Genomic DNA, 12377 nt, shown 5'->3' with positions numbered 1-12377 from the left:
GCTCTGGGAGAAGACACGACATCCCATCACTCAGCGGGGACACCTCAAACATTTGCTCTGTTAATTGGCTGCTGCCTTATTAAGAGGCTGCAGGCTTCATTACTGATTTCCAAGACTGACGACAGCTCCCTGATCTCCGAGCTCTAGTCACCAGAGTGGCAGATTCCACGCTCTGATTTCTGTGTCTCTGAACTTGGCAGTCTGCCAGCCTGACCTGAAGTGTGTGGTTCCCAGACCAAGGCATCCCTAGAATGGAATCACATTAGGAACTAATGGGTGCCCTCTGCCCTCTGCGTCCTCCCTTCCCTGGTCCACCCTCCTTGTGTTCTGAGGAATCCGATGCCTTCATTCCCTTTTGTTTTTTCTCCCCTTAGGTTTGTATCTTACATTGTTTGCATGTTTAATTATACTTTCAGTAATTGTTTAAACTTTTAAGCTTCTTTGGAAGAAAAGAGAACTTTACTGGGAAAAACAGCCATTGGCAGAAAACACCTTGAAGGCCTGGAGGAAAGAAGAAAGTGAGGACTTTTGGGGTCAAACACCCCCCTTTATTTTCTGGTGGAGCTCCTGGGTGCTGGGGATGGGTGGGAATTACAATTCAGGGGAGGCAGGTGAACTGACCCGAGAGCTAATGCTCCATATATAGCCAAGGGACTGGGCCACAGTGTGGGAAAATGAAACACAGACTTTGATGTTCAAACACTGGGTGTTTTCTGAGCCAGCAGGATGGGGTATGCCCTTGACAGGACCAGCATGTCCTTATTTTTCCTCATCTGCCAACTAGGCATAATAATAGCCCTTATCCTGTAGGCTCAAGTGAGAAAAAGCCCTGGACCTGACTTATAAGAGTTAAGTGAGTTCTTACCCTGCCTGCCATTCCCATCCAATTGCTGGTCTCTTTAAAAAGGTGAGAGGGTAAAATTACAATAATTTGCTGTCCATTTGAATGATTATGATCAGAACCAGCTGAATCTCTGTGGAGCCATACCCCAAAGAAACCTGGTAGTACCTTCTGTTCCAGCTATTTCTTCCCAGCCTTCTAGGCAGGCACATTCTTGCAAACTGTTTCTCTCGGTTAGCAGGTGGGTTTCTGCTAATGTTTTGCTCAGGAGAGGATCCACCTTTCCCAGCTGTGGGCTTTGCCTTCCTTTTCTACAGATCCCTATTTTCAAGAGGGCTTCCTGATAGACACAACTGTTTGCTCTAATAACCCCATAACTTTTTAAAATGGAAAGTTTGTTGCTTTAACATTGTCAGGGGAGTGTCTATGATTGGCATGGAAACAAGAGCTTCCTACCACTGCAATTTGGCAGCGTGGGGGTGGGGACGCTGGTGGGAAGAACAAGGCAGGAGGGGAGAGACAGGAGGAACAGAGAAGTATGGGGTTCACTTTCCTTTGCAGATGAAGGTGTCACCCTGTCTCACTTGGCCTCGGCATGGACTTGTTTCCTGGCAGTGTGCTCACTGTGGTGGTCACGACACACCATCACATGCGAAGAGTTGGCCACTGGGCTCAAAAAGGGAATGTGTGTGAAAGAGATTCTTTTCACTACAATGACTGGGTACAGCAATGCTCCATGTCATGCAAATTCTAACTTCCACCTATTTGTCTTTTGGGGACTGGTTGTTTTTAGGTACATGTGATCTGATGAGTCTCAAGTGCCAGGTCTGGTGGAGGAGGCAGGAAGGCATCGTAACCCTGAGCAAGGCTGTGTTCAGGGTTTCCATCTGCTGCTGCTCTGGCTACTTGCATCTCACTCATTCTTCCAGGTTCAGGTCAAGTTCTCTCCCCCCAGGAAAGTCCCTCCTGGCTGTTGGAGTGTCTGCAGTGTATAAGGAAAGCGAACCGGCAGGTCCCCATTCTGACACTCATTTACCAGCTCGGTAACTGGGTAATTTGGCTTTTCTCTGCCCTGCAGTAAAATGCCAACTGAGGAGGAGGGCTGCATGATGCCAGGCCCATAAAGCACCTGGCAGTGGACCAGGAGCCTGGCAGATGCTCAGTGAATGGTGGCCTTTATGCTGGTGGCAGATCCAATGGCCACTGTTTTCTATTGCACATGGCTCCATCCCACTGGGGACGATTGTGGGAAGTTTAACCTGTACCTCCATCTCCCAGGAGCAGTTCTTCTACTTTCCTTGCCTTTTTTTTTTTTTGCAACAGGGCTCTCATGAATATCTCTCTTTAATGATTAATCACATATTCATAGTTCTAAATGGAATATTCGAATCCACAGTGCCAATCGTCCCCCTTGCCCTGCCCTGCTCAGTGGCATACTGATGTGTTCCTGTTCACAAAGCCATCACTGCATAAGGAAGACCCACTGCAATGGATGAGGGGGGTTTTCTTCTCCTTCACTCACAGCCTTAGTTCCCAGTTAGTTCTGGGGAGCACAACTAGCCACTTGATGAAGGCAGGGGACAGTCTGATTTTAGGAAAGACTAATTCAACCAATGGCTGGCTGATCCTACTCATAGTCACTGGACATGGCAGGAAAAAAAAAACAGATGGGGACAACTGGGGATGCTCATTTGGAGCCAGTTTCAGGTTCATTCTGGGCTATGAGGATGGGATTAATGGGAAATTGCATAGTTGGGCTGATATATACTCTTTTTTCTTCTTTTGGTACTGGAAATTGGACCCAGGGGCACTTAACCATTAAGCCATGTCCCCAGTCCCTTAAAAAATTAGAGACAGGGTCTTGCTAAGTTGCTGAGGCTGGCTTTGAACTTGCAATTCTCCTGTCTCAGCCTCCTGAGCCGCTGGGGTTACAGGTGTGCACCACCACATGCAGCCTGACATGCTTTTTAACACACTTAGTCAAAAATTGTGCATGATCCTGGTGAAATTCCCTTAAGCCAGTGAAAGAAATTAGCGCACTTAATTTCTTTATTTAACCTTTGCAATTTTTGTTAACTCTATTTGCAACCATTATTTAGACAACTTCTCATTTCAGGAGCCACTGTGTTCCCTTTGGGCCTTAAGTACCACAACTGCCTTTTTGTCAAATTGATTTGTCTATAGATTGTTGGAGGTTTGTCTTTTCATTTTTTTCCCCCGGGGCCGAGAATATGTGGGTGGTGCATTACCAGAGCCCTTGCCCATCAGAACGTGCTTCCTGCTGTTTCCACACACGGATCCCCAGGCGATAAGTCCACAACTTCTGTATCGCAATCCCATCACTGCAAGACCCTGCAGATGCTCTTTAAGGCCTTGTCACTTTTTCATGTTGTAGAAAAAGTCTAAGGACAGAATGTTTTTCCTTCACAGCAAATATTGTCTAACACTCATCTTTGATGTGAATCAGACCAAAGGGGAAAAGTCATCACTGGGGAACAGGGATCGGATTAGCTGGGAACACCTGAGAGCCCCAATGTGATACCTGATTGCATTTCAAATATCTCTTTGCTTATTGTGTTCATTTGATTTTCTCTGTGCTCTTTGAGATGACTAATCACCAACATGTTAGAGCTTTCATCTCTGTCCTACATATATACACATCGTCTCTCACATGATTTCACAATCTTCTTCCCCCCCTCATTTTCTATATATTTTGGGAGAGGTATTCAAGTTTATTCTATATACTATAGAACAACTGGATGACTCTGCGTGGTTAATCTTGCCCATGACTACTTGACATTTAAATGGAATGACTACTTTTATATTTCAAGATCCTTATATTGCTCACTTACCTTTTCTAGCTTTGATTTTCTTTTTGACTTTCGTTAACCTGACTTATATTCCTGTTTTTTTAAATCTCATTTCAGAGTTCATGTTTTCTTGAATTGACAGTAGAACCCAGTCTACTGTCTGATGTTTAAAATGTGCTTTTATTTTTTTTTTTGTAATAATTTTTCTCTTAAGCACACTCTTCTGCTGTCTTGAGAGAGTGCTTTCGTCCTCTGCTGCAGGAGTAAACTTATCTTTAATTCTTGTTGGAATAGATCTGCTAGGGCTTTACCTCTGCTAACTCTCGCTGCAGCCCTGGTGGGATTGCCCAGACTGTGGAATTAGAGCTAGATCCATGGACACTGCTGTACTAACTTTCCTGTAACTATTGAGGCTGAATAGTTGAGAGTCGTCTGTTTATGTGTGGAAAGGGGAGCCAAGAAACTCACTGTCTACATAAATACAACGACATGTAACTGACTCTCTCTGTGCCACCTCTACCTCTATCCCATGTCCCCTATTGCAATGCCTTCCTTGGTCAGGGTATTTCTCCTTTTGCAGTCTTGCAATAGACCTCTGCTTCATTCTTTCTTTCCTGTCTAACACCCACCTATTAGGAAAGGTTCTGCCACGGGACCCATTCCACCCTCTGATGCCTCTCATTTAAGGTTACCTAAATGAAAGTTGTGAGGGTCCACACATCTTCATCTGTCTGTACCAGCTCTACCTGGCTAGCTACAAATGAAGAGTCCTGCAAATCCCTATTTATTATATTCTGGTGGAAATATGGATCACTGGATGAGCCACACAGCATCTGAGATGCAATCAGACAGACAGAAACTGGTGGGGGGTGGAGGATAGGGGGAAGTGTCAGAGAGCGCAGCCAGGTAGAGAGAGGGAGGGAGGGAGAAGTCTGCAGAAGCACTGGCATGACCATTGGGGGACCAGACCCTGGAAGTCCACCTTAGCCAATCAAAGGGGTGAGAATAGACTGAGAACAGACAGTGGAGGAGGATAGAACAGTTCTCTAAGGAAGACAAGAAAATGGAGATGGCTGCCAGGTCCCTGGATGAGCCCTTCTTTCTAGTGACCAAGAGAACTGCTCTCTCAGACGGCTCTGCTTGTAATAAGTGAACAGAGTTCACTGCATCTGGCTATTTTAATTACATGCAAACAAAGTAATTTCTGCCCCTTTCATCTAGAGCAGGATTTTTAAAAGCAGTTTCCACTCTAATTACCTTTGTTAATGAGTGATTGGGATGCAGGAAGGTGGAAGTGAGCATGAAGGAGCAGAGGGCAGCAAGGAGGAGATGCCCAAGACCAGCAGTTGCTGGGTAGTTCTGCCTTCCCGTTCAGTCTTGAGAACACTCCATGTCCTGGACATGGCTCTCCTGTGGTAGCTGGTGCTGACTGGGGATAAATTTACCCATGATAGTGAACCACAGGTAGATCTGGGGACCCAGGGTGCTGGTCCCCTCAGCTCTCCTGGATGAAGACTTAACAGCACACACCTGGCATTTGGTCATTTGGTGTGGCCTTGTGTCCAGCAAGCTTGCTCTCCTGGGGACTGGATCCACACAGACACTTTGCTGATGGAGCCCTCCCTACCTCCCTGGGTTACTGCGTGGATCTGCCCTCCAACACCTCTGGTTTATTTCAGTTATTTGATACAGTGGTTAAGTGTTCCTCCCTCTTTGGAAAACAAAGATGGCGAAAAGATGGCCACTGCTTTCCTATCCAGAAGAGTGGGCAGAGAGGCTGGGCTCCAGCGTCAGCCATGGGAACTAGGAGTAAGGGCAGCAGGGGTGAGGACCAGGAGCAGCAGGACCACCAGGCCTCTGCTCAACTCCTGTCTCCACTGTCTCTGCCACTGCTCCCTCCAGCTCCTCAGGTCACCAGGCAGCAGAAGACCTGAAAGGGATCCCCACTTAAAGGAGCAAAGGAGTCCTTTCCTGGAGCCTGCGAGTAAGCAGAAAACACTCTGTGGCAGGAGAGTCAACATGTCTGAGCTGTGGCTGGGCTGACAGCTGCTGAGTTTGTCACACAGATAATTAGATAAACTGCTTGAGCACAGAGATTCAATACACAGTGTCATTTAGCGGCTGCTACATGGGGGCCTTGATTGTAATTGAAGACGCAATAGGGGAGAACCTTAAGGAAGTCCCAAATCAACTTCTTCTCACTTAGTAATTAAACATTTGACTCTGAGTGATCATCCGAAACCTCCCAAATGTTGGGCATGGGCTTTGCTCCAATGGGCCAAGACACCTGAGCCAACGCCCTTATCTCTCCATGCAGAGCTTTCCCCAAATTGACCTCCTGGAGGGACACATGTGGGGCCAGGGGCTTCACTTCTATCCCCTCCCTGCTCCCCGGGTCCCCTTCCTTCCTCAGGGTCCCTTGTTACCCTTGATGACTCTCACAGCGTGGAAAATCCAACAAGATCTTTGGGCAGGGTCCTCCTCCTGACTCTGTCTGCTCCTTTGCTGGTCCTCTCTGATTTGTTTTAACTGTAGGGTTTCTAATCAGGGCTTCCCATTTTGTCACTTGGGGAACTTAAAGGAGACTGCATATGTCCTATTTAACACCTAATTACTTATTTGTGCATTCATCTAAAAAGTGGAACATCTCCAGTATGCTGTGGGTAGAAGGATAATGCAAATGTCCCCGCTTGTCAGGACACTGAGTGTGGAGGGGAACTTGGCAAGCTAACTAGAAGTCTCAATAGAAGGAGGCTCTTGCTCTTGGTAGAAGTTCTGATGACCTCTTCTTACCTTGGGCTCACATGGGAAGTCCCTGGACCATGAAGGTTTACTGCAGATAAAGAATGAGACACTTGGCCAGGCTTCTGGGCAGATCATTTCTTCCAGGCCATGACATGACTGAGGGTGGAGATGAAGAGGAGGTCCCTCAAGGACATTCCTTGGTGGGCATGGGGGAGTAATTAGAAGGATGATCTTGGCAAGGGGCAAGGAGCAAGGAGCTTGGGTTTCCAATGGCCAACAAGTCCTCAGATGGATGATCTGCCCCATCATCCCTCTGACTTCTTCAATATTTCTCCCCTTATTCTGGTCCAGAAATTCTGACCTTCTCGTGGATCCCAAAACCCTTTAGGCAAGAGATCACAGGGTCTTTGCACCTGCTATCCCTTCTGCCCAGGATGATTTCCCTAGACATTCAAATGCTTTACTGTCTAGCTTCCTGATGTTGTTCAGGTCTTAGCTCAGATGTCACATGTCACATGAAGGGACTCTCACTACTGCCTTCCCTCCTGTTTCTTCCACAGGATACTTGTCACCACTGGACATGCTTTATCTTTGGTCTGCTGCCTGTCTCTCCCACAAGACTGTACCTGCCATGAGGGCAGGACTCTTGTCTGTTCCCCATGGTATCCTAGGGCCCAGAAAATCCCTGACTTGCAGTCGATGCAAGGTGGCTGAGTGAATGGGTGGCAGGGATCAAGCAGGAGAGCACTATGTTGGGTCCAGGTTGTACCTTGGAAATCTCACTCTAGAAACCATTTGGGAAGTGGGTTTGAAGAAGTGTGATGTAAGCAGATGGTAGACAGGAATGTGGAGGAGGGGCTGAGGTACAGGTGGGTCTTTGCACATGAGGCAGTTTGGGTGTTTGGGGCATGGCTGGGGCAGTGAGAAGAAGTGGGGTGGAAAGAGAACCAAGGAGGGCGAGGGCCCCTAAGTCAGGAGAGCCCACGTGTAAGATGCTGCTGGGGGAAGACAGGTCTATGGAGAGGCCTCCAGGTAGGGACCAGTGGCTGGAGGCCAGCAGAGCAGGGCTGCAGGAAGGATGACAGATGTCACTGTAGGAGGGATACAGTAAGACCAGACCTGGGAAGTGGCATTTGGACTTGGCATTTAAAAGGGTCAGGTGGTGTTAACGAACTCAATGACCGTGGAGAGAAGGGAAAGGGGTGAGATTACATGGTACCTGGAGAGATGCTGGGGCAAAAGCTGGCTCCTTTTGGCTTCAGGAGAGAGACTGAGCTTCTCAGTAGCCAAGGCACTGAGGAGCTCACAGTGAAGGAGGGGGTGGACACCAGAAGGGGGGGGTATCAGAAAACAACAGGAAACAATGGGGGTGGGGGTTGGGGAGGCTCCAAGGTTGTAGCTTGCTTCTGTAAGTGAAATCGATGCAGCGCGAGACTTTCGCAGCTCAATAACTTATTAGCAATTTTTAATTACTGGAATGTAATTAATTCATTCAGAAGGCAGCAGCTCTGTGAAGCGCACCACACGTGCTGGGCTGATAACATTCTTGCACATTTTCAGGGTGCTCACACTAAGACATTTTCTTGCATAAAATCTAGAGGAAATATTCAAAGAACACACATTTGTTTTAAGTCGTGTTTCTTGATCCTGGAAACAGATGCTGCAAATGGGATGATTGAGCTCCAAGGGAGGTTGGGATGGGGGCTGGCTGTGAATGGATTTTCAGTTGAGTCAACTCCGAACAGTTTGCACCAATGGGAAGAATCCATGGAGTGGGGAGGAGGTATCCAAAACGAGATTGCCCAAGGATTTCCACTGATCCTTGAGGTCTTGGGGGTGTCTCTGGCTAAAGCAGTTTTCAATCATGACCCAGAGTGGGGATGCTAGGGATTAGAGCATGACCTTTCTTTGACTATCAATTATACAAGGCCGGGCCTGACATCCTGATCATTCAGGTATCCTCATGTCCTGGCACAGCTTTGGCATAGCCAATGGCCATTCAGCAACTATCCAAAGCTGGTTTGGTGGAAAATGGCCCAAACACTTCCCTATGGAGCTCAAAGTAAAGTCTACCCACGTTCATGCCCCTGGGCATGAACGTGGGTAGAACCAGGAGCAGAAGGACAACTGGAAGAACTGAAGAGGGATCCCAGAGGAAAAGCAGAAGCCAGCTCCAGCTCCAAGAGACGGGTTGGGCTGATGAGGGGTGCTTCCTAGTGTCTCTGCTTTCTACCCGGGGCTGGTAGGAGCCTCTGGGTGTCCTTGTGTCCCCTACTCTTTTCTTATAGGAGACACATGGCCTGGTTTTCTGAGGTCAGAGGCCCTGTGAGTTGAGATGACTGAGCCAGTTTTCCCCGGAGAAGCCCCTGCTTCTCATGCAGGTGCATGAGGTCTTTCTTACCGAGGGTGGCTCTGAGCTGTCCTTCACACCAGGAAGTTTTCCGGGGAAGACAGGAAAGATGGAGCCATTGCATCTGCTGGGAATATGACTTTCTGGGACATAAATAAAAACACCGCCCAAGTGTGGGTGTTTTCAAGGACTGGGAGCAGTAGCAGATCCCAGACCTTGGGCTTGGCTCTGCCTGTGTGATTTGGAACAAGTACCAGTCCACTCTGGGCCTAGTCCCCATCTTGGAAGTGGGAAAGTTGGATTAATTTATTTGACTCCCCACTAGCTTGAGTTCAAATGACCTTGTTTGGTACACAAGGTCATTCTCTGCCCTTTCAACCTACCCACCCTCCTCCTCCTCCTCTTCCTCCTCCTCCTCCTCTTCCTCCTCCTCTTTCTCCTTCTTCTTCTTTTTTGGTTCTGGGGATTGAACCCTGGGACTTTAACCACTGAGCCACATTCCCAGCCCTTTTAAATATTTTATTTAGAAACAGAGTCTCGCTGAGCTGCTTAGGGCCTTGCTAAGTTTCTGAGGCTGACTTTGAACTCCAAATCCTCCTGCCTCAGTCTCCTAAGTCACTGGGATTACAGACATGCACCAGTGTGCCCAACTTCAAGATCTTTCTTGAATATTTCTTCTGGCATCTTCTCTAAACATTCCCCTTATATCCTCAAGCTGGTAGATCCCTTCCTCATGCTGCACTGACATTTTCTGAGATTTTTGTGCATATCAGGAACTTCTTTTGTGCTGGGAATCAGGGACACTTGGTTTTCCTCTTGCTTCTCTATTAACCCACTAGATGCTCAGGTGTCTCAATTACTTATCTTTTCAAAGAGTGAGCCAGTTGGTGAAAGTGTCAATTCCATTTGACCAATTGAAGGCCAAAATCTAGTCATTCAGTAACAAATATGGAGGACCAATGTTCTTCTCTTTCCTCACTCATAGGAGGACCCATCAGCTTTTTGGTTCATATCTAGCATTGTCACAAAAGCCACTTGCATCTGCCCCTTGAATGTTTCCCAGTGTTTGCGATGACATCATCAACATCTAGAGGCTGTTGCTACCTGTTAGAGAGGAGCGCTCATTATAGGCAGGCACAGCCCACTGAACATCACGAAAATACTCTGTGAGGTAGATGTTGTTATTATTCCCATTTTATAGATGAGGTAAGGGACACATGGCAAGCCTTGTCTAAGCAGTATGGTGTGGGCTGGCTCTTTGCCTTATCAGCCTAGCCTTGCCTTAGGACCCAGCACTTTTCTGCTGCAGGGACTGCTCTGGCAAAGCTAAAACAATCCCCTGTCATTTTCAAGAGCATCACAGCCTGCTGTGGGATTTCACACATCCTAAGGAGTAGGTCTCCTGCCCAGGGCTGGACTGAGCTGCTCAGCCCGGTATGTGAGTATCTTTTCCTGGTAAGGCAGAAAAGACCTATGTAAGAACAACAGTGCATCCCCCAGGTAGGGAGCCTAATTCTTTAGGTTTCAAGTAACAACAAAATAAACATAAGAAAAGAAAAAAAGGTGGTCCTTCCCCTCCCTACCAGCCAGATCTATCTACAAAATGTTGAGTTCTTATGCCTGCTTAGTAACACTTAAGAAAAAAAGGATTAGCAAACTGTAAATGTTTAATTTTTTTCTCTCTCACAAACGAGACTGATTTCCTCTGACTTCTTAGCTTGGGAATTCACCTTAGAAGCACCAAAAGATATTTGCAAACACAATATATGGCCGAGGAAGCTGAAGGATCCACTTAAAACTGAATCTCTAAGAGTTTCCCTTTCTTCCATAATTTCATGGTTTGATTGGAAAACTGCCAACCATGATTTTTCATCATCTGGTATTAAAACAACTGTGGTTGGTGAGTGTCTGCTGAAGGGCAAGCTCTTCTTGAACAGGGTAGGATGTAAAGCCAAGTCAGAAAAATAATTTAAAAGTGTCAACTAGCCCACAAACAGGAACGCAACATTGATAACAAGAGAACTTTAAGAACACAAACTGTGTAAAGTTCAACAGTGGATCCCACCTAATATCTTAGCATTCTCTCGGTAGTATTTGGTGCTGAGAAAATGTGCAACTCTTCATTTTTTTTCCGTAAGAAAAAAGAAAGACTTCTTTCCATGTCACCCTCCTTGTCCCTGACCTTCAGCAAGAGGCACCCCGAGTTTATGACTCAGGAGTGTGTAAAGATGCAGACTCTAGTTGGAGCTGTGCTTTGGGGTTCAGTCTGATTTTCGCACATGCTAATCATCCCTAAATGATAGTGTCTTTCATCCCACATTTTACAAGGAAGCTCATTGCCATAGCAACTGGAATGTGATACTAGAAGTTATCTCACAAATTGGGTTTAGAATGCTACCTCTTTGCTCATGCAGAATGGCAAGGGTCCCCAAACAGTCTTCAGCAGAGACCTTACCCATAGGGGCTCCGGGACCCTGGCCACAGAGGGTGAACTCCAAACTACAGGAGCTCAGTCCAGCATAACCTGCTGTTTCTTTCCTGCTTATGTTACACATTCCAGCCCCATACGGATTGTTCTCATTTTGGCTTCCAAGGGAAGAAAAGTCCCAGAGAATAAAGTTCTAAATTCTCTTTTGTGAAGTCTGGTAGAAATAGAGAATAGAAGATGAATGATTCTAGAATTTTTGTTGGCTTGGGGGAAAAAAAGATGTTTTTAAGTTTCCTATATTAATAACACCCTGAAAATTTGGGACAAATGACAACTTGTCATCCATGGAACTCAAGATGCTGCCATTACAAGGTATGGACAATAGGAAGTTATCCTTGACATCTCCTCTGTCCCCAAGACCCCCCACCCCACTCTCAACAGAGCCTCTGACATTGGTTTTCTCTTGCTCCCAGTTGGAGCTGTCTCTTTGGTGAAGGTGGGGGACGCGCTCGTCCCAAACTCCTCCCCTTAGGGCTGGCCTGTCCCTTGCCATAAGCCCCTGTTAGTGGGTGCCAGGTCTTTCTTGTCTACTGGGCACACTCTAGAGGACTATGAGAGGAGAGAATCAGCCTTCCAGGTTTGGAGCTGACCCTGAGCATGAGCCCGGGAGGCTTTTCCTGGAGTGCAGACCCCAGGGGCCAGGTGTGCAAAAAAAAGTCCTGGCTCCAGGTAGACATCTCCAGGACAGCATCCAGGGCTGACAATTGGTACCTTCTCTGCCTGCTTTTCATTTACCATTAAGCAATTTGGGCCCCTAAATATCCCCCAGAACCTCCCAGCAGAGCCTGTGTTCCTGCCTGTGTGTTCCTTTCACATCCTGTGCATCTCACTGCTCTAGACCGGTGGCCAGTTTAGATTAGAATAAACAATGATGGCGCATGTCATTAATATTGAACACTTGTGATGTGTCAGGCACTGGGCTGTATGGTCTTTGTGCAGCATGTCCTTTATTTCCACAGCTGGAGCAGGTAGGGATGGCCACTAACCCCATTTTACAGCCCAGGGAAATTCACAAGGCCAGGCAGCTGGGAAGCCTGATGCAACTCGAGTTGTTTTTTTTTGTTTGTTTGTTTGTTTTTGAGGTGCAGGTTCTGCTCTAAACTGAAGAGGGATCTCAAGGAGGGCAGTTCTGCACCACCAAGT

The 12377-nt window shown here is 47.0% G+C and overlaps 1 protein-coding gene across 1 annotated transcript in view; it reads right to left on the bottom strand.

Annotated features, from left to right (window-relative positions):
* Positions 1-12377, bottom strand: part of Fstl4 (follistatin like 4) — a 400452-nt gene that overhangs the window by 192147 nt on the left and 195928 nt on the right. The window lies entirely within an intron of this gene.

Source organism: Urocitellus parryii, chromosome 1 (genome assembly GCF_045843805.1).
Source record: "Urocitellus parryii isolate mUroPar1 chromosome 1, mUroPar1.hap1, whole genome shotgun sequence".
Lineage (NCBI taxonomy): Eukaryota > Metazoa > Chordata > Mammalia > Rodentia > Sciuridae > Urocitellus > Urocitellus parryii.
Note: the sequence above shows the minus strand (reverse complement) of the source record. Positions and strands in the feature narration are given on the sequence as shown.